Source organism: Salvelinus fontinalis, chromosome 19 (genome assembly GCF_029448725.1).
Source record: "Salvelinus fontinalis isolate EN_2023a chromosome 19, ASM2944872v1, whole genome shotgun sequence".
NCBI lineage: Eukaryota > Metazoa > Chordata > Actinopteri > Salmoniformes > Salmonidae > Salvelinus > Salvelinus fontinalis.
Genome location: NC_074683.1, coordinates 42787565 through 42811063, shown reverse-complemented (window position 1 = coordinate 42811063; position 23499 = coordinate 42787565). Strand labels below are relative to the sequence as shown.

General features: G+C 43.2%; 1 long non-coding RNA gene across 2 annotated transcripts; it reads left to right on the top strand.

Annotated features, from left to right (window-relative positions):
- Positions 1 to 9969: 9969 nt before the first annotated feature.
- Positions 9970 to 16358, top strand: LOC129816776 (uncharacterized). 2 transcript variants are annotated; one of them, XR_008753607.1, is made up of 4 exons: positions 9970 to 11809; positions 12315 to 12362; positions 12571 to 12676; positions 15504 to 16358. It is a non-coding gene; the product is annotated as an uncharacterized LOC129816776 (long non-coding RNA). The 2 variants fall into 2 exon arrangements; XR_008753606.1 differs by lacking the exon at positions 9970 to 11809 and having other exon boundaries at positions 11816 to 12362.
- The last annotated feature ends 7141 nt before the right edge of the window (positions 16359 to 23499 follow it).

Sequence of the window (23499 nt, the reverse complement as noted above, 5' to 3'; positions counted from 1 at the left end):
CACACGTGGGAAAAATAGCTACTTAAATATGATCCCCAATTAGAGACAACGATTACCAGCTGTCTCTAATTGGGAATCATACAAAACACCAACATAGAAATATAAACTAGAACACAACATAGATATTATAAACTAGAATACCCCCTGGTCACACCCTGACCTACTACACCATAGAGAAACAAGGGCTCTCTATTGTCAGCTTTCAAATATGCAGGACTTTTTTTGAAAATCTAACTCAAATCTTACTGCTGGCAATGTCATGATAGAAAAAGGGAATGGTAAAATAAGTTTGAAGTTTCTTCACCTGTCTGGGTCTTATATACAGTATGAGTCAAAAGTTTGGACACACCTACTCATTCCAAGGTTTTTCTTTAGTTGTACTATTTGAAGACTTGAAAACTATGAAATAATCTTTTTTTTGGCCTGTTGTATCTCAGGCTCTGTAGTAGTCACATGATCCTTTATCAGAATCCCACAGTTCTTACCTTTCTCTCAGTACTAAGCATGTGTTTGTAGAACTTATAGTTTTGAAACCAAAATTTATGTTATGAGAATAGTATACAATAGTATGTGTCATTTGGAAAATGCCATCAGAGTTTAAGATGTTTTATCCTGACGTAATGATCTGATCGTGTGTGCCTGTCTTTAATGTTCTGTAAACAGGTTCAGAAAGGGTATGAATTTTGTGCCTGGTGGTTTTAATCCTCCAACCATATCCATTCGGTATTTGACTAGTCTGATGAAGATAAGCCTGTGAGTCATAGAGCCTGTAGTTTTACACTAAACTTTGACTCCAGTGTTTTTGGTTACATTGGTTTACTTCATGGTCTGCTCTTTTAGAAATGTACTGTAAAATGGTAATTACATGACAATAACTCATGAATGACTTAATATCCTTAACCTATCCAGTTGTTTCATCAGTGCATTAGGGTAGCCCTATGACACTAACCATAACCCCCCTCTTTTGTCCTGTGCCATGTTAGGATTTGTGTACTTCTATTCTCACCCCTCTATTTCCTCTCCCTGTGCCCACAGGAAGGAGTGGAGGTGAGGGTGGCACGCATCTTTAACACCTTTGGCTCCCGGATGCACATGAACGATGGCCGCGTGGTCAGCTACTTCATACTGCCGGCTCTACAGGGAGAGGCCCTCACCGTACGTCCACTACTACTAGCACTGTTACTATCTCTCTCACTAGATCACTCTCTCACTCTCACTTTTCCTCTCTCGCTACTGTTCCCTTACCAATATTTCTGCTCTCACACTCTCTACCCCTTTTAGTGTTACTATCACTCTCAACAACTCGCTCACTCTCACTCATTTTCTGGGCAGTCTGACAGATGGACAGACTGACTTGAATCTCTCTCCCTCCCTCTATGATTCAGCATCTACCACTTTTCTCTGCACATGGTGTACATGACAATCACATTCTTATTAAGTTTCATTTCACCTTATTTTTTATAGGTGTATGGTAGCGGATCCCAGACGGGGGCTTTCCAGTATGTGAGGTAAGCCTGACTGAACACACTTCACACCATGCCTGGATTCATGTGTATTATTTTTTTGTGTATTTCCATTGGAAGTAGGCTACTTGAAAGTATTTTCAATAATTTCCTATAAGTAGCTTACTATTTGCAAGTTTTTTCAAATACTTATTTCAAATACAGTACCTGAGTTAAATGCATGGGAGTGTATTTGAGTCAGTATATTTTAGTATTTTCAGATACATGCCAATACTTTCCAACTATATTTCCACATACAGTACATTCCAATATTCAACTACTTGTCTTTTCAAATGAAAAATATCTGAATACTTTGAAATGTATGTTAAAGTAATTTAAATATTTGAAATAGTATTTGAACGCTTCACACACACACATTGTTCATCTTAAATTTGCTCTCCGTTTTTGCTCTCCGTTTGTGTCTGTGAATCTCTGCATGCTGTTTCTGTGAAAGTCTTGACAGTAGCTTAAAGGGCACTTTCTCTTGAAGAAACAAAATGTTGCTCAGTGGAAAGGGTGTTTGTCTCTAAGGAGAAAATTGTGGCAGTATGTGTTAGTGTTATTTTATTATTTGCTCTATAGGCCCAGACCTTTAAGCATGCTCTCTCCTCTAAGGAATTGTTGGATAACCATGGAAGAAATCATCCCCAAGCTTTTGATGGGCTTAATAATGCTTTCTATGAATTAAGTTCAAGGTATTTCTAACGCAGACTCGGCCTTGGGTGGAGGGGCGTAGGGTTCTGGATATATCGACGTAGTAACACTCGCAAGAATCTGGAGGCAATGGACATGCGGCTGGCTGGTCATGTGAGCTCTGGCCACGAGTGTTTGGAGGGTAGAAAATAAGTTAGATTTGCTTTACTTCCAAAGGGGATGGAATACAATACTAACACCCCCTCTATCTCTCTCTTTTCATCATAAATACACCGCCTCATCCAAATCCTCAGTCTTCAAAGAGGTTTTGGCGATTGCTGTGCTTGTGTGTGAGAATGATTTTTGGGGGATCATTTAATCCGGCCTGCTTTCATCGACGGTGCCATCTGATCATCTCACAATACACACACCCATGCTGCACTGTAGAAAGGGAGCGATCAGAGGCAGATGGGTATTTGAAGCTCTCCTATCTCCTCCGAGCAAACATTAACTGGAACCTGAATGGCTTTAATTAGGCTTGCATAAACAGTGGGGGAGCCAGGACCTTCAAGTGACTTCTCTCCTATGTTTCCTCCTCTCTCATCCACTTCTTATGACTTAGCCAGACTTTGCTAAATGACTTCCATAGTCTGTGAATCAGCACATTTTGTGGATTTGGTCGAAACCAACCAAAACTCAAATCTACCCTCCCCTCCCTACCCTCTGAGTTCCATTCACAGGCCAAGACACAGGTTGATATTTTATTCCTCTAAAAGAACACAGGAACTGCACTAAATAGCCTTAAACATTTATTTTTAAAGGGACGCAGCAATTGTTCAAAAGGTGTTATTGAATAAAATGTTACCCTCAAAGTCAGTCATGTTCCATCTTTTGGAAAAGCATGCTATTGTAACCCACCGTTACTACACATGTAAAACACAGTCCGTACTGTGAGACTTACCTCACAAACCTACCTCATTTTACCACAGACTTACCTCATACACTTACCACAGACTTACCACATACACATAATTCACAGACCTACCTCATAAACATACCTCACAGACTTACCCCACACAGACATACACTATAAACTCAGAAAAAAATAAACGTCCCTTTTTCAGGACCCTGTCTTTCAAAGATAATTCTTAAAAATCCAAATAACTTCACAGATATTCATTGTAAAAGGTTTAAACACGGTTTCCCATGCTTGTTCAATGAACCATAAACAATTAATGAACATGCACCTGTGGAATGGTCGTTAAGACACTAACAGCTTACAGACGGTAGGCAATTAAGGTCACATTTATGAAAACTTAGGACACTAAAGAGGCCTTTCTACTGACTCTGAAAAATACCAAAGAAAGATGCCCAGGGTCCCTGCTCATCTGCGTGAACGTGCCTTAGGCATGCTGCAAGGAGGCATGAGGACTGCCTGCAGATGTGGCCAGGGCAATAAATTGCAATGTCCGTACTGTGAGACACCTAAGACAGCGCTACAGGGAGGCAGGAAGGACAGCTGAACGTCCTCGCAGTGGCAGACCACGTGTAACAACACCTGCACAGGATCGGTACATCCGAACATCACACCTGCGGGACAGGTACAGGATGGCAACAACAACTGCCCGAGTTACACCAGGAACACACAATCCCTCCATCAGTGCTCAGACTGTCCGCAATAGGCTGAGAGAGGCTGGACTGAGGGCTTGTAGGCCTGTTGTAAGGCAGGTCCTCACCAAACATCACCGGCAACAACGTCGTCTATGGGCACAAACCCACCGTCGCTGGACCAGACAGGACTGGCTAAAAGTGCTCTTCACTGACGAGTGGCGGTTTTGTCTCAGCAAGGGTGATGGTCGGATTCGCGTTTATCGTCGAAGGAATAAGCTTTACACCGAGGCCTGTACTCTGGAGCGTGATCGATTTGAAGGTGGAGGGTCCGTCATGGTCTGGGGTGGTGTGTCACAGCATCATCGGACTGAGCTTGTTGTCATTGCAGGCAATCTCAATGCTGTGCGTTACAGGGAAGACATCCTCCTCCCTCATGTGGTACCCTTCCTGCAGGTTCATCCTGACGTAACCCTCCAGCATGACAATGCCACCAGTCATACTGCTCGTTCTGTACGTTATTTCCTGCAAGACAGGAATGTCAGTGTTCTGCCATGGCCAGTGAAGAGCCTGGATCTCAATCCCATTGAGCACGTCTGGGACCTGTTGGATCGGAGAGTGAGGGCTAGGGCCATTCCCCCCAGAAATGTCCAGGAACTTGCAGGTGCCTTGATGGAAGAGTGGGGTAACATCTCACAGCAAGAACTGGCAAATCTGGTGCAGTCCATGAGGAGGAGATGCACTGCAGTACTTAATGCAGCTGGTGGCCACACCGGATACCGACTGTTACTTTTAATTTTGATCCCCCCTTTGTTCAGGGACACATTATTCCATTTCTGTTAGTCACATGTCTGTGGAACATGTTCAGTTTATGTCTCAGTTGTTGAATCTTGTTATGTTCATACAAATATTTACACATGTTAAGTTTGCTGAAAATAAACACAGTTGACAGTGAGAGGAGGTTTATTTTTTTGTTGAGTTTATATACAAAAGTATGTGGACACCCCTTCAAATTAGTGTGTTCGGCTAATAGAGCCACACCCGTTGTTGACAGGGGTATTAAATCGAGCACACAGCCATGTAATCTCCATAGACAATCATTGGCAGTAGAATGGACTTACTGAAGAGCCCAGTGACTTTCAACGTGGCACCATCATAGGATACCACCTTTCCAACAAGTAAGTTAATCAAATTTCTGCCCTACTTGAGCTGCCCCGTTCAACTGTACTGTGCTGTTATTGTGAAGTGGAAATGTCTAGGAGCAACAACGGCTCAGCCACGAAGTGGTAGGCCACACAAGCTCACAGAACGGGACCGACGAGTGTTGAAGTGCGTAGCGCGTAACAGCTGTCTGTCCTCGGCTACAACGCTCACTACCGCATTCCAAACTGCCTCTGTAAGCCGCGTCAACAGATGAACTGTTCGTAGGGAGCTTCATGAAATGGGTTTCCATGGCCGACCAGCTGCACACAAGCCTAAGATCACCATGCGCAATGCCAAGCGTCGGCTGGAGTGGTGTAAAGCTCGCCGCCATTGGACTCTGGAGCAGTGGAAACGCTTTCTCTGGAGTGATGAATCACTCTTCACCATCTGGCAGTCTGACCGACGAATCTGGGTTTGGCGGATGCCAGGAGAACGCTATTTGCGCCAATGGTCCACCCACACAGACAGAGCCTCTTCAACCTCAGGAGGCTGAAGAAATTTGGCTTGTCACCAAAAACACTCACAAACTTTTACAGATGCACAATCGAGAGCATCCTGTCGGGCTGTATCACCGCCTGGTACGGCAACTGCTCCACCCACAACCGTAAGGCTCTCCAGAGGGTAGTGAGGTCTGCACAACGCATCACTGGGTGCAAACTACTTGCCCTCCAGGACACCTACACTACCCGATGTCACAGGAAGGCCAAAAGAAATCATCAAGGACAACAACCACCCGAGCCACTGCCTGTTCACCCCACTATCATCCAGAAGGCGAGGTCAGTACAGGTGCATCAAAGCTGGGACCAAGAGACTGAAAAACAGCTTCTATCTCAAGGCCATCAGACTGTTAAACAGCCATCACTGACATAGAATGGCTGCTGCCAACATACTGACTCAAATCTCTAGCCACTTTAATAATAAAAAATTGGATTTAATAAATGTATCACTAGTCACTTTAAACAATGCCACTTTATATAATGTTTACATACCCTACATTACTCATCTCATATGTATATACTGTACTCTATACCATCTACTGCATCTTGCCTATGCCGTTCGGCCATCGCTCATCCTTATATTTATATGTACATATTCTTATTCATTCCTTTGTTGTTGTGAAATTGTTAGATTACTTGTTAGATATTACTGCATGGTCGGAACTAGAAGCACAAGCATTTCGCTACACTCACATCTGCTAACCATGTGTATGTGACCAATACAATTTGATTTGATTTGCATAGTGCCAACTGTAAAGTTTGTTGAAGGAGGAATAATGGTCTGGGGCTGTTTTTTGTGGTTCGGGCTAGGTGCCTTAGTTCTAGTGAAGAGAAATCTTAACGCAACAGCATACAATGACATTGCAGACTATTCTGTGGTTCCAACTTTGTGGCAAAAGTTTGGGGAAGGCCCCATTCCTGTTTCAGCATGACAATGCCCCTGTGCACAAAGCAAGGTCCATACAGAAATGTTTTGTTGAGATCGGTGTGGAAGAACTTGACTGGCCTGCACAGAACCCTGACCTCAACCCCATCGAACACCTTTCGGGATGAACGGCTACCTCCTCTCTGTCTAGCAGTATGTCAAGACAGCAGACCTCTCATCACTTTCCAGGATGCATTTCACCCACACGGCCTAGGCCTCAGAGGCCCAGAGGGCCAGAGGGAGACAACGACAACTCCAATACTTTAGCACCTGACAGAGCTGATTCGGTTGAGGTGATGTCACTCATATCTCTTCTCAGTGGAACAATTGGCACCCTGAGGAATTGAGGAGGAGATGTGGACCTTTTTATATGATTGTGTCAAGTGGCGGGTGGAATGAGCACTCTTTTTCTCATGGCACACTTTCTTTTATTTATTTTTGTGAACTGTCTCTGTCTCTCCTTTCTCTAGTCTGCTGCTAAGTTTGAGTACTGTCTTGCTGCTTTAAGGCCAGTTTTTCTTGCAGGAGGTGCAGTAAACTAAAGAGTGAGTTTACAGTGTAATCCATGAATGTTGTCTTGCCCTCTAGCCCTGCTTAGTTTAACTGTGATCTGTGGGAAAAGGTTTTCTCTTCAATACAGGTGCTTACAGCATTGTCTGTGTATTTCATCAATGAACCCGAAGGTATTCATCTGTTGAAGCGTTTTTTGGTTTAATCTGAATTCATGCCTCCAGCGTAGTTCTGTTATTATTTTGTCTTTATTTATAGGGCCTCAGTCTCTCGATTAATTACAACTGCCCTGTAGGAAACAATTTGAATAATAACACAGGAGCGTTTTGCTAATTCTTTTTGCATCATTTCTTTCTTCGTTGGAATCTGTTTTATTTTGCCAATTTGGTGTTTTGCTCAGTACAAACTTCCAGACACAATCGAACAGAAAAAAAACTCGATTTTGTCAGCGAGCTCTCAAGCTTTAGTGTGGTAATGGCGAAAGAATATACAAGATAGTAGGAGTTTAAACAAGGCTGCTCCAAAAGGAAGATAATAATCCAAACAAAATCAAAGGAGAGACAAATACATTTACTTGGAAATAGAATAAGTGGACATGTCTTGGTACGTCTTCATTCAAACTAACAGCAAAATTATTTAGCAGTTAGGCTTGGGCTTGTGACAGAGGATTAGTATGAGGGATTTAGAATATTTCTCTCTGAGGTCATTTAGTTTGGAGGACATGACAGAACGAGTGATCCAGACTTTTCTACCCTGTCCTCTTTGGTAAACTGATGGGTCATCTTGTGGAGGTGGATGATGTTGAGAGGGAGGAAGCGACAACGCCTTTCCCTCGCTCTTTTCTGGTAAAAGAACGAAGAAAGAAAGAACAGCTGTAGAGAAAAAGGTCTATATTGATGGATGGCTGATAAGGGAGCCAGTTGTATCCTCTTCCCAGTAGGAGCATAGTGGTTGTTAGTGACTCAGCCTGGTGAACTTCAGTGGCATTAACACAAAGGCCACTACACTACATTTCAGTGGCCAAGACACACACGTGCAAGCAGACGCACGCACAGACGGACTCACTCACAGGCTCACTCTCATGCTTCCAGGCACGGGCACACACTCTCTTGCGCACAAACACACACGCACACAGGCACACTAGACCCTGTCTCTGCAGCTAGCCCAACCTTGTTTTTGAAGTCATTTAGAAATTGATTGTAGATCAATGTGCACAAGCAGTAAGTTAAACACGTTGTAATGTAGGTGACTCTAGATTCAGTCCAATTGTTTTATCATGTTAGACTCTTCTTTAAAACCTGTTTGTGAGAACCACACCGGAAGCACTCAGCATTAGCAATAGGGCAGGGAATTGCCAGGGACCTCACGATACGATATTATCATGATACTTAGGTGCCGATACGGTATGTATTGCGATTCTCACAATTCTATATGTATTGCGTTTGGATACTGTGATTTTACTGCGACTCGATGTTCCTAACATGTTGTTCAGCATACGTCTGCTGCAGTTGGATGAGAAAACGAGTTCTGATCTGTCATGGAAATAAAAGCGCTGAAAACAAATTGTCTCTCTATTTAAGAAGATGGAGGACAAGCTATGAAGGAAAGGTACTGGAGTTTTTGTTCAGGTACAGCCAACTAGCGCAAAAATAGTATTGCAATATTGTCAAAACGATATGATATATCGTAAAAAATAACATCCAGATGTGTAACTGTATAAATGTTTCCCCATTACTAATTCCCAATATCACTTGTAGACTAGGAGACAAACGTAGGGAAGGAGAAATCGACAAAAGTAGATTCTTTAGTGGAGTTTGGTTCAGTTTGGTGTACCTGGAGGGGATGCATGGTTTAAGACAGCCTCAAATTCATTCAAAATTGATATAATGGGAGTGTTAAAATGTCCGCTGCATTAGGTCTGGTTTTGATCCTCCTTCCGGCTACAAGGTGTGCATATTGTGAGCCTGGTTTCCAGACAGTACTTCTCTTGCCCTGGGATAAATAAGCAGACAAAGGTAAATGTTGTCTTGCTAGATTGTTACTGGCTGGGTTTTTATCTCCCGTCGACAAAGACTGTGTTCCCTGAGTTCTAATTCCACCCAAAGCCTCTTTGGTGCTATAGGGACTAACCACCTACTCGGTGTTCTAACTGACAGACGCGACATGCTGTGTTTGGCCGCTTGTGATATATAAACCTGGTCTTGGGGGCTTATACACACACACACACACACACACACACACACACACACACACACACACACACACACACACACACACACACACACACACACACACACACACACACACACACACACACACACACACACACACACACACACACACACACACACACACACACACACACACACGTTCACACTTAAACGATTCTGTAGTAGAATACACACGTGTTCTCTCCTCTCTCTCTCTCTCTCTCTCTCTCTCTCTCTCTCTCTCTCTCTCTCTCTCTCTCTCTCCCTCTCTCTCTCTCTCTCTCTATCACACACATTGACATTTATAGAACCGCACATGCAAGCATTCACTCTTCTCATCGTTGTGTTGGATCTCTCTGATGGACGTGTCCGTCTGTATATTATCTGTATGATGTTAGCTTCTCTGTTCCATCCTGTTTTATATCTCTCCGTAGAACTTCACAAACCAGACTAATAACAACCATCAGCTTCTCTGTTCCATCCTGTTTTATATCTCTCCGTAGAACTTCACAAACCAGACTAATAACAACCATCAGCTTCTCTGTTCCATCCTGTTTTATATCTCTCCGTAGAACTTCACAAACCAGACTAATAACTCTGGCTTTAATGGTGTTCCGTACAACCATCAGAGGTTGGCAAAGATGTCCACATTAAAGTTGGTTGAAAGCCGTTGTAGTGAGCGCTGCCTTTTTCCCAATGTGTTGGCTGTGAGAGTGAGGGTTTTATTGTGTGTGTGTGTGTGTGTGTGTGTGTGTGTGTGTGTGTGTGTGTGTGTGTGTGTGTGTGTGTGTGTGTGTGTGTGTGTGTGTGTGTGTGTGTGTGTGTGTGTGTGTGTGTGTGTGTGTGTGTGTGTGTGTGTGTGTGTGTGTGTGTGAGAGAGAGAGAGAGCATGCACGTGATTGCACCAGTGGGTTAATGTGTTGGAGTGAGTTTGTGTTAATAGAATGCGAGTCTAGGAGATTGAGAATGTGTTATGGAGTACCGTAATAAACCTCTGACTTGCTTCCCCTCATACTCAGCCCATCCTGTGACTCTTCCGGCATAACAGCCAGTGGACTGCTTTGTTGTTGGACCACTGAAGCCCCAGATACCAGACCCAAACACCAGACCCAAACCTACATAGGCTCTCTGACCCGTGAGAGCTGAGGGGAGGAGAAAATGTCAGCAGCTTAGTTTAAAGAGAATGCATGACTCCTGTGGACACACAATAACAAACACACACTATAATCAGAGATTAGCTGTCTGTGTCTAGACAGAGAGAGAGGCAAACTCCTCAGTATGCTGAAACAGCATCATAGCTCTACCAGGCCTCCTCACACACCACAACGATGTCTCACGCTATGATAAACCGCTGTGCCTGGAGCAGGGGAGGGAGTAGCCTAATGAATAAAGGAAATTATTGATGCAGGGAAGGGGAGGAGGGGAAATGAGGGATCAGCATTCTCAATTCATATGCAAACCAGGGTCCTTAACAAGCCGTGCCTAATGCGCTCATTAGTCTTAATTACTCTGAGACATGTTAACCCCGCATTGGTTTCCACTTCTGTCTCGTCCATTCAAATGTGACAATTTCCTCATCATCACCAGTCTATTGTAAATGAGAATGTGTTCTCAATTTGCCTACCTGGTTAAATAAAGGTGAAATAAATAAATAAAATTCAGGATCATCAGCACACACGCCTTGTCCACACACACACACACACACACTCTCGCTCTCTCACACACACACACACACACACACACACACACACACACACACACACACACACACACACACACACACACACACACACACACACACACACACACACACACACACACACACACACACACACACACACACACACACACACACACACACACACACACAATGTAATTGATATAATTGATTCTGAGTCAAAATGGTTGTAGTAATCTATATGTGTGATCCATGCAAAGAGACAGGGGCTAACCAGGTCCCAGGGAAAGAAACTGGAGCTATGCAGACCAGGTCCCAGGTAAAGAGACAGGGGCTATGTAGACCAGGTCCCAGGGGAAGAGACAGGGACTATGTAGACCAGGTCCCAGAGGAAGAGACAGGGACTATCCAGACCAGGTCCCAGAGGAAGAGACAGGGACTATGTAGACCAGGTCCCAGGGGAAGAGACAGGGACTATGTAGACCAGGTCCCAGGGGAAGAGACAGGGACTATGTAGACCAGGTCCCAGGGGAAGAGACAGGGACTATGTAGACCAGGTCCCAGGGGAAGAGACAGGGACTATCCAGACCAGGTCCCAGAGGAAGAGACAGGGACTATGTAGACCAGGTCCCAGGGGAAGAGACAGGGACTATCCAGACCAGGTCCCAGGGGAAGAGACAGGGGCTATCCAGACCAGGTCCCAGGGGAAGAGACAGGGGCTATCCAGACCAGGTCCCAGGGGAAGAGACAGGGACTATCCAGACCAGGTCCCAGGGGAAGAGACAGGGGTTATCCTGAGAAGTGTATAGGTATTCATCTTAGCTCCATGGCAGTTGGTTTAACATTTGTACTGAGTGTGTTCTCTGCTGCCCGTCTGTGTTCACTTGCACAGCCTGATGATATGAATCTCTCTGTCACGTCTCTCTCTCCCCTCTCTCCTCTCTCCTCTCTCCTCTCTCTCTCTCTCTCTCTCTCTCTCGTGTGATCTAGTGAATGGTCTGGTGTCGTTGATGATCAGTAACATCAGCAGCCCAGTCAACCTGGTGAGTTTGTCCGTTACTCTTGAATCCAAACATTATAACGGTATCATCTATATCTGTGTGTAATTTAATGTATTTTTGAATTGTCAAAGCAAATTGATGATGATTAGTAAAAATACACTAACATATTTGACTACAGTTTTTTTTTGTCATACTGTGAGCTGTGTAGCTATTCAGACGGTTCTCTGTAGTACCTGTCAGGCAATGGATGTTACAGAATGGTAGCTATTCAGCCAGTTCACTCTGACATAATGTTTAGAGATGTGACAGTAGTAGGAGAGGTCCTGTAGAAAGAGGCTTACTGAAGTGCGTTATTGAAACACACACACCAGGGTTGTGCTCTGACCAACCAAATTGTTGTGCTTTGACACTGGGAGGTCGGTGTGCAGCACTCCGCTAAATTGCTTTTGAAAGGGTGTGTGCACTTTCATCCTTCTGTGTGTGTGTGTGTTTGCGTCCTCTTGATTTTCTGTGCTGATTCATGTAATCTGCCTGTAAGGGAACCCAGAAGAACACACCATATTGGAGTTTGCTGAGCTTATCAGGAGTCTGGTGGGTGAGTGTCAGATCAATAGACAAGCCCTCTGCAATAACACTTTTCCTTATTCTTCCCCTTGCTCCATATCATTCTTACTTATTCTCTTTCAAGCTTTCTTCACCTCTCTCTACAAATATAATAGATTGCTGCTGTTCTAGGTTGGACTTGTACCTAGCTGTACCCTTCTCTACCTCCCACTTTTCTCCACACACAATCACACACACAGTGAGCCGCAGTCAGATCCAGTTCCTTCCAGAGGGGCAGGACGACCCTCAGAGGCGACGGCCCGACATCCGCAAAGCCAAGATGATGCTAGGCTGGGAACCTCTGTGGTCAGTACATAAACACACACGCAAATGCTAGACACACACATACACGCGCACGCACACTCACACTAGATACACACGCACGCTAGACACAAACACACACACACGACTGCATGCACACACATACACTTACGCGGCTAGACAGACATACTCTCAATGCATTTGATCACACTACAACACACAACAATCTTCCATCAGACGTGTGCGTAATGACAAAAGAGTGAATTGCTGTGTCATAGCTCATACAGGGTTGGCTGTATATATTGTATTAAACATTGAACATCTTGTATATGACATGAATGAAAACACAGTACACTGAGGGAGGTATACAACCACTCACCGGACAGTTTATTAGGTACACCACACCGTTCACAAAAATGGATCGCGCCTACAGACAGTGAGTCACGTGGCCGTGGCTTGTTATATAAAGCAGACAGACAGGCATTCAGTTACTATTCAATTGAACAAAATGGTCGGAACGAGTGACCTAAGCAGCTTTGAGCGTGGTATGATTGACGGTGCCATGCGTGCTGGTTCCAGTACCTCAGAAACATCCGCCCTACTGGGTTTTTCAGGCACGACGAGTGTCTAGGCTTTACCATGAATGGAGCGACAAACAAAAAACATCAATTCAACGGCAGTCCTGTGGGCGAAAACAGCTCATTGATGAGAATGGCAAGAATCGTGCAAGCTAATAGGCGGGCCACAAACAGACAAATAACGATGCAGTACAACAGTGGTGTGTAGAACGGCACCTCGGAACGCACAACTCAATACTTGTCACGGATGGGCTACTGCAGCAGACGACCACATGAGCTTCCACTCTTGTCAGCTAAAAACAAGAAGAAGCGGCTCTAGTGGGCACGCCATCACCAACACTGGACAATTGAGGAGTGGAAAAACAGTGCCTGGAACATGAAGGTGAGTTCAGTCTACTTGAGTGGCCTGGTCAGTCCCCAGACCTCAACCCAATAGAGCATCTTTGGGATGAAATGGAACGGGCTGTTACCAGCATGAATGTACCGCCGTCCAACCTGCAGCAACTGCGTGATGTCAGCATGGACCAACGTCCATGTGGAACGTTTGCGACACCAGGTAGAAAGCCCCAAATAATTCAAATTGTTCTGGAAGCAAAGGGGGGATCGACCCAGTACTTGATGGGTATACCTAATAAACTGTCCGGTTAGTGTATAATACCACTCAGTAGAGAAACATGCCTGTCACTCACTCTCACCAGTGATTCACCATTTACTCAATGCACTGCTGTCAAATCACACTGCCCAGAGAGATGGAGGGGTGGTGCATTATGGGGGATGTAGTTTGACACTGTCTGGGGGTTGGGTATAGGGGATCCCCAGGTGATGTTCTTTGAGACTACTACGATTGTTTGTGTTTTACGTGCGCTTGGACGTGCATGTGATATTGTGTGTGTGTGTGTGTGTTTCTGTGCATAAACACTGTATATACAAAAGTATGTGGACACCCCTTCAAATTAGTAGATTTGGCTATTTCAGCCACACCCGTTGCGGACAGGTGTATAAAATCGAGCACACAGACATGCAATCTCCATAGACAAACATTGGCTGTATAATGGCCTTACTGAAGAGCTCAGTGACTTTAAAAAAAAAAAAATTATTTGAAAAAAATCTAACACCCTTTTCTCCCCAATTTCGTAGTATCCAAATGTTAGTAGTTACTATCTTGTCTCATCGCTACAACTCCCGTACGGGCTCGGGAGAGACGAAGGTCGAAAGCCATGCGTCCACCGAAACACGACCCAACCAAGCCGCACTGCTTCTTAACACAGCGCGCACCCGGAAGCCAGCCGCACCAACGTGTCGGAGGAAACACGTGCACCTGGCGACCTGGTTAGCGTGCACTGCGCCCGGCCCGCCACAGGAGTCGCTAGTGCGCGATGAGACCAGGATATCCCTACCGGCCAAACCCTCCCTAACCCGGACGACGCTAGGCCAATTGTGCGTCACGCCCCATGGACCTCCCGGTCGCGGCCTGCTGCGACAGAGCCTGGGCTCGAACCCAGAGTCTCTGGTGGCCAAGCACTGCAATGCAGTGCCCTAGACCACAGTGCCACCCGGGAGCCCCGAGCTCAGTGACTTTGAATGTGGCACCGTCATAGGATGCTACCTTTCCAACAAGTCAGTTCGTCAAATTTTTGCCCTGCTACTGTAGATCTGCCCCAGTCACCTGTGCTGTTACTGTGAAGTGCTGTTACTGTGAAGTGGAAACGTCTAGGAGCAACAACGGCTCAGCCGTGAAGTGGTAGGCCACACAAGCTCACAGAATGGGAGCGCCGAATGCTGAAGCTCGTAGTGCGTAAAAATCATTTGTCCTCTTTTGCAACACTCCCTATCAATCAATCCAATTTTATTTGTCACATGCGCCCAATACAACAGGTGTAGGTAGACCTTACAGTGAAATGCTTACTTACAAGCCCTTAACCAACAATGCAGTTTTAAGAAAAAAAATGTTAAAGTATTTACTAAAATAAACTGAAGTAGAAAATTGACTGGCCCAATCGAACACTTTTGGGATGAATTGGAACGCCAGTTCTAATCGGCCAACATCAGTGCCCGACCTCACTAATGTTCTTGTGGCTGAATGGAAGCATGTCCCCACCGCAATGTTCCGACATCTAGTGGAAAGCCTTCCCAGAAGAGTGGAGGCTGTTATAGGAGCAAAGGGGGGACCAGCTCCATATTAATGGCCATGATTTTAGAATGAGATGTTCGACGAGCAGGTGTCCACATACTTTTGGTCATGTAGTGTATGTGTCTATATGTGTGTGTTCATGTGTATGTTGCTGTGTTGCCAGGTACCGTTGGAGGAAGGCCTGAACAAGACCATCCAGTACTTCAGCCGGGAGCTGGAGCACCAGGCTAACAACCAGTACATCCCCAAGCCCAAGGCAGCCCGCCAGAAGAAAGGACAACCCAGACAAAACAACTGAGCTCAGAGGGTCAAGGTTCACGTCATCCAAAAAAAGGCTGCTGGGTCACTGGAGGACTCAGGAACCTCCTCAGAGTACTCTCTTGAGATCGGAGCGAAGACAAAGACAACATAAAAATGTCCTGTATCTTCTGTTGTTTTTTTGCTGTGACGTTTGTGACATGAGAACTCAAACTGTCCCACCATAGAGACACTACCGTGGGAGATTTATTTTCAGACATTTTTTCAGACAAGATAGACTTGCCTGAATGAAAGAATAGGAATCACAAACAGAAAATACATAACAACGATCAGAATCCAGTCTTGCACTCTGGGTTTTTTGTCAATAGATATTTTTTGTTATTTAAGAGCAGGCTTGAGAGAAGTGTTTTGTTGCGGTATTTACTCTGTGCAGTTTTAGTTATGTTTTGTTTGTTTGACGTTATCTATTTTATCTTTGTTGTTTCCTGTCTCTTAAGTAAAATACTGCTTTGTATTCCAACCATTGGTACATTGGAGGAGAGGAGGGGTGAAGCAGAGTGAGCCTCAGTGTTGTGCTTTGCCCCCCGTTCTACATTCGCCCTGGCGCCGTTCAGTGAGCTGTAAGCCTGGACACAAACACACACCAGGAGTGTGTTTCTGCGTCACTGTGAGCGTGTTGGGGTTCTATCGGAGTATCCTTTGTGAAAGCTCTACTGTCAAATCGGAAATCCGTAAATCTTATATAATTAATTTCAGGTGAAGATGCTATTTTAATAAAATATTTCCAATAATATGTCTCCCATGTGTTACTTCTAAAACCTTGGCATCACTGTTGCTATTCTGGGAGTGAGGAGGTTAGTCAATAATGTGAGGCTGAGCTGAGCGATAAGTCTGTCTTTATATACACTGATCCTCTATAGATCACACAAACAAACAATACATGCACAATACAAACATCACACAACAGCAGCTGGTGCAAAGTGATATGAAGAACAGAGACAGATGTCTAGCAGGAGCAGGGGTCATTAGATTAGTGTTAGGCTGGGGAGAAGTGGGAGAAGGAGTTTGAAGGGGGATATAGGGATATTTGAAGGGGGATTGAGGGATATACATTAGAGTTAGTAGAGGAGGAGAGGGAGATTCATTGGGGTTAGAGGAGGAGAGGGAGGTTCATTGGGGTTAGTAGAGGAGGAGAGAGAGGTTGATTGGGGTTAGTAGAAGAGGAGAAGGAGGTTCATTGGGGTTAGTAGAGGAGGAGAGAGAGGTTGATTGGGGTAGTAGAAGAGGAGAAGGAGGTTCATTGGGGTTAGTAGAGGAGGAGAGGGAGGTTGATTGGGGTTAGAGGAGGAGAGGGAGGTTCATTGGGGTTAGTAGAAGAGGAGAAGGAGGTTCATTGGGGTAGTAGAATAGGAGAAGGAGGTTCATTGGGGTTAGTAGAAGAGGAGAAGGAGGTTCATTGGGAAGTAGAAGAGGAGAAGGAGGTTCATTGGGGTTAGTAGAAGAGGAGAAAGAGGTTCATTGGGGTAGTAGAAGAGGAAAAGGAGGTTCATTGGGGTAGTAGAAGAGGAGAAGGAGGTTCATTGGGGTTAGTAGAAGAGGAGAAGGAGGTTCATTGGGGTTAGTAGAAGAGGAGAAGGAGGTTCATTGGGGTAGTAGAAGAGGAGAAGGAGGTTCATTGGGGTTAGTAGAGGAGGAGAGAGAGGTTGATTGGGGTAGTAGAAGAGGAGGAGGTTCATTGGGGTTAGTAGAAGAGGAGGAGGAAACAACTTTCTCCACCAGTCTCTGGGGAGGGAAAGAACACAACGACATACAGTTGAGGTTGAAGTTTATACACTTAGGTTGGAGTCATTAAAACTAGTTTTTCAACCACTCCACAAATTTCTTGTTAACAAACTATAGTTTTGGGAAGTCGGTTAGGACATCTACTTTGTGCATGACACAAGTAATTTTTCCAACAATTGTTTACAGACAGATTATTTCAATTATAATTCACTCTATCACAATTCCAGTGGGTCACAAGTTTACATACACTAAGTTGACTGTGGCTTTAAACAGCTTGGAAAATTCCAGAAAATTATGTTATGACTTTAGAAGCTTCTTATAGGCTAATTGACATAATTTGAGTCAATTGGAGGTGTACCTGTGGATGTATTTCAAGGCCTACCTTCAAACTCAGTGCTTGACATCATGGGAAAATCAAAAGAAATCAGCCAAGAAAAAAAAAGCTTGTGGAAGGCTACCCGAAACGTTTGACCCAAGTTAAGCAATTTAAAGGCAATGTTACCAAATACTAATTGAGTGTATGTAAACTTCTGACCCACTAGAAATGGAATGAAAGAAATTAAAGCTGAAATAAATCATTCTCTCTACTATTATTCTGACATTTCACATTCTTAAAATAAAGTGGTGATCCTAACTGACCTAAGACAGGGAATTTTTTACTTGGACTAAATGTAAGGAATTGTGAAAAACGGAGTTTAAATGTATTTGGTTCTTAGGTCAACTCAAAGGATCGTAAACATTGGAAAGGCACCAGTAATATGGTGAAAATACTCAGCCTTTTAGAGGGCAGGGTTAAGCAATTAACTTGTTTCTCATACCCATTTATGTATAAGATTCTCTGGTCTGATGAAACCAAGATTGAACTCTTTGGCCTGAATGCCAAGCGTCACGTCTGGAGGAAACCTGGCACCATCCCTACGGTGAAGCATGGTGGTGGCAGCCACATACTGTGGCAATGTTATTCAGCGGTAGGGACTGGGAGACTAGTCAGGATGGAGGAAGAACCCAATCGAACATCTCTGGAGAGCCCTGAAAATAGCTGAGCAGCGACACTCCCCATCCAATCTGACAGAGTTTGAGAGGATCTGCAGAGAAGAATGACCATTGTGTCGCCGGCAAACTTAACTTCTCTGGGATATGTGGGACGGTAGCGTCCCACTTGGCCAAAAGCCAGAAAAAATGTAGCGCGCCAAATTCAAATATATTACTATGAAAATCAATCTTTCATGAAATCACACATGAAAGACACCAAATTAAAGCTACACATGTTGTGAATCCAGCCAACATGTCTGATTTCAAAAAAGATTTACGGCGAAAGCACACGAAACGATTATGTTAGCTCAGTACATAGCCACAGAAAAACACAGCCATTTTCCCAGCAAAAGATAGTAGTCACAAAAAGCAGAAATAGAGATAAAATGAATCACTAACCTTTGGTGATCTTCATCCGATGACACTCATAGGACATCATGTTACACAATACATTTATGTTTTGTTCGATAATGTGCATATTTATATCCACAAATCTCTGTTTACATTGGCGCCATGTTCAGAAATGCCTCCAAAATATCCGGAGAAATTGCAGAGAGCCACGTCAAATAACAGAAATACTCATCATAAACTTTGATGAAAGATACATGATTTACATATATTTAAAGATACACTTGTTCTTAATGCAACCGCTGTGTCAGATTTCAAAAAAACTTTACGTAAAAAGCACACAATGCAATAATCTGAGACGGCGCTCAGATGTAACAACATAACTCCGCCATGTTGGAGTCAACAGAAATACGAAATTACATCATAAATATTCCCTTACCTTTGCATTCTTATGAAGATCATCACTCCCAGGAATCCTAGTTCCACAATAAATCGCTGTTTTGTTTGATAATGTCCATTACTTATGTCTAAGTAGCTACTTTTGCTTGCATGTTTAGTGCACATGTCCAAACGCTCGCACAAATGCAGGCGACCTCGGACGAAAACTTCAAAAAGTTATATAACAGGTCGAATAAACTGGTCAAACTAAGTAGATAATCAATCTTCAGGATGTTGTTATCATATATATCCAATAACGTTCCAACCGGAGCATTCCTTCATGTCTGTAGAAGTTATGGAACGCAAGGCGATATCATGAGGAAAGCGCATGACCAGGAACTGGCAATCTGCCAGACCACTGACTCATTCCCCTCCCATCCGGCCCCACAACACAGCATAAGCTTCATTCCACGTTCTACAGACTGTTGACATCTGGTGGAAGGCGTAGGAAGTGGAAACAGATCCATATCTTACAGGGAATTGAATCGGTGATGAGTTGAACATTGACCAGTCTCAGAATTCTCACTTCCTGTTTGGATTTTTTCTCAGGTTTTTGCCTGCCATATGAGTTCTGTTATACTCCCAGACATCATTCAAACAGTTTTAGAAACGTCAGAGTGTTTTATATCCAATATTAATAATAATATGCATATATTAGCATCTGGGACAGAGTAGGAGGCAGTTCACTATGGGCACGCAATTCATCCAAAAGTGAAAATGCTGCCCCCTATCATAAAGAAGTTAATGATGGTGTTGGAGTTGTGATTGCAGCAGAGATTTTGCGCCAGCCTGTCACTTCTTGGTCAAAAGCACTCAATGGTCTCAGCATTCAAACTTTTATGTTTAGTGTGGTATAGCGTGATATAAGCATAATTCAATATAATTCCAATGCAAGAACCCAAATGACGCCCCTGGGTATAGCTACATATCAGTATGTTTCATCATAGAAATAGATACATTCTATTATGTTTTTTTTGGGAGGCTATTGGTTTTCGTGGTTGTTAAAACTTCTTATGGCTGCAAGGCAAAGTGTTGAGTAGCCAGTGAAATCGTGCCCATTTCAAACGGCCTCCTACTCAAATCTTGCTCGTACAATATGAATATTATTATTCTTTTTGGATAGAAAACACTTTCTAGTTTCTAAAAGAGTTGGAATTATTTCTCTGAGTGAAACAGAAGTCCTTCTGCAGCACTTTTCCTGACCAGGAAGTGAAATGTCAGAAATCGATGCTCTTTTCAACTTGATGCCTATACATGGTCTTAACCTGTCTAGGATGAGGGTGCCGCTAGCGGCACTCCCCCCCCACCCCCACTGAAAAGGCAGAGCCGCGAAATTCTAATTTTTTTTTTTTTTTAAATATTTAACTTTCACACATTAAAGTCCAATACAGCTAATGAAAGACACAGATCTTGTGAATCCAGCCAACATGTCCGATTTTTAAAATGTTTTACAGGGAAGACACAATATGTAAAGATGTAAATCTATTACTTAAAAACACATTAGCATAATCCACCATCTTTTATTTGTCCACCAACACCAGTAGCTATCACCAATTCGGCTAAACTAAGATATTTATAGCCCCTAACCAAGAAAAAAACTCATCAGATGACAGTCTGATAACATATTTATGGTATGGGATAGGTTTTGTTAGAAAAATGTGCATATTTCAGGTAGATGGCATAGGTTACAATTGCACCCACCGTCACAAATGGACTAGAATAACTACATAGAGCAACGTGTTTACCTACTTACTAATCATCAAACATTTCGTAAAAATACACAGCATACACTAATCGAAAGACACAGATCCTGTGAATACAGACAATATTTCAGATTTTCTAAGTGTCTTACAGCGAAAACACAATAAATCGTTATATTAGCATAGCACATAGCACATAGCAGCCCAGCATTGATTCTAGCCAAAGTGAGCGATAACGTCAACATCGCCAAAATATATTATTTTTTTCACTAACCTTCTCAGAATTCTTCAGATGACACCCCTGTAACATCACATTACAACATACATATACAGTTTGTTCGAAAATGTGCATATTTAGCCACCAAAATCATGGTTAGACAATGTGAAATGTAGCCCAGCTGGTGAGAAAATGTCCGTGCGCCATATTAGACAGTGATCTACTCTTATACATAAATACTCATAAACGTGACTAAAAAATATAGGGTGGACAGGGATTGATAGACAATTTAATTCTTAATACAATCGCGGAATTACATTTTTTAAATTATCCTTACTTTTCAATACAGTTTGCGCCAAGCGAAGCTACGTCAAAAAACATGGTGTCCTAAGCCACTAACATTTTTCGACAGAAACACGATTTATCATAATAAAAATGTCCTACTTTGAGCTGTTCTTCCATCAGTATCTTGGGCAAAGGATCCTTTCTTGGGTCTAATCGTCTTTTGGTGGAAAGCTGTCCTCTTGCCATGTGGAAATGCCAACTGCGTTCGGGATGAACTGGAAGCGTGCCCAGCGATTCACAGCGTTTCAGAAATAAATGTCCCAAAATCGCACTAAACGGATATAAATTGCTATAAAACGCTTTAAATTAACTACCTTATGATGTTTTTAACTCCTATAACGAGTCTTAACATGACCGGAGAAAGATTACTCCCAACACTAATGCTTGGAACAGGTGCGGGGCGGTGTCCTCCACGCGCATAACGCAGCTCCAAAAGACTTACTAGCTACAGGGTTTTTTAATTTATAGTGCCTGTGAACGCGCAATCGACCCCATTCAAATCGTCATCACGTAAAGGCATCCAGGGGAAGACGTAAGCAGTGTCCGTATACTCATAGCAATACCAGTGGCCTTTTAACTGACTCCAGATCAGGGGCCAACATTTCTGAAATCTGACTCCATGTCAGGGAAATTGCTGTAGAATGGGTTCTGTTCCACTTAGAGACAAAATTTCAACTCCTATAGAAACTATAGACTGTTTTCTATCCAATAATAATAATAATATGCATATTGTACGATCAAGAATTTTGTGGGAAGCCGTTTCAAAAATTACACGATTAGCATAAATAGTGACAACAGCGCCCCCAGCCTCAACAGGTTAACACTTAGGAGTCTGCTGACACTCTATACGCCTTCCTATTGGTGTAAAGAGGATGTCAGAGAAGACATTTTTGTGCTCCTCTTGGTCTGTGGTGGAAAAAAACCTATTTCTTTGACGTGACCGTTCACTTCCGGTACTCTGAAGGAAGTGGGATTGACTTCTGTTTTGCCTTGGTAACGAACGGCTAACGTCTCCGGCTCTAATTGTTTTTGATACATGTGACCATATCATCGTAATGTATGTTTTTTCAATATAGTTTAATCAGATTATTGAAACTTTATTCGGGAGTTTTGCCGTGTTCCGTCCTCTGACTGTGTTTACGTTGGAGAAATTTATGCCACTCGGCTAGTGCCAATGCTAATTGAAGAGGGAAATTTGCCATTCTGAATCGAAACAACGACTCATCTGGACAGAGGACACGTTCTTCAACATTCTGATGAAAGATCAGCAAAAGTAAGACCCATTTTATGATGTTATTTCATATATCTGTCGTGCATGTGAACTGGCCGTGGGCGCCCAATTATTTCTGTCTATTGTAGCTACGCTAATATAGCGATACATTTTGTTTGCGCTGTAAAACATTTAATAAATCGGAAATATTGTTTGGAATCAATTCAATTGCTGCAGACTATGTATGTCATAAGTGTACCGGTGTCGGGCTGCCCCCGTAAAAGGTTAAGCTGCAAGCCCGAGGTCGGTACACTTATGACAACATCCAGCTCAATTGCAGGGCGCGAAATTCAAAATCTATTTTTTTTTTATATTTAACTTTCACACATTAACAAGTCCAATACAGCATTTGAAAGATAAACATCTTGTGAATCCAGCCAACGTGTCCGATTTTTAAAATGTTTTACAGCAAAAACACCACGTATATTTATGTTAGTTCACCACCAAATACAAAAGAGGACAGACATTTTTCACAGCACAGGTAGCATGCACAAAGCCAACCTAACTAACCAAGATCCAACCAAACAAACCTAGAAACAACTTCCTCAGATGACAGTCCTATAACATGTTACACAATAAATCTATGTTTTGTTCGAAAAATGTGCATATTTGAGCTATAAATCAGTTTTACATTGATGCTACCATCATAGCTACAGTCAGAAATAGCACGGGAGTAGCCAGAGTAAATACAGACTCCAACGTCAACTACCTAATTACTCATCATAAAACATTTCAGAAAAATATATTTCCCTCTTGAATTAGCAAGCAC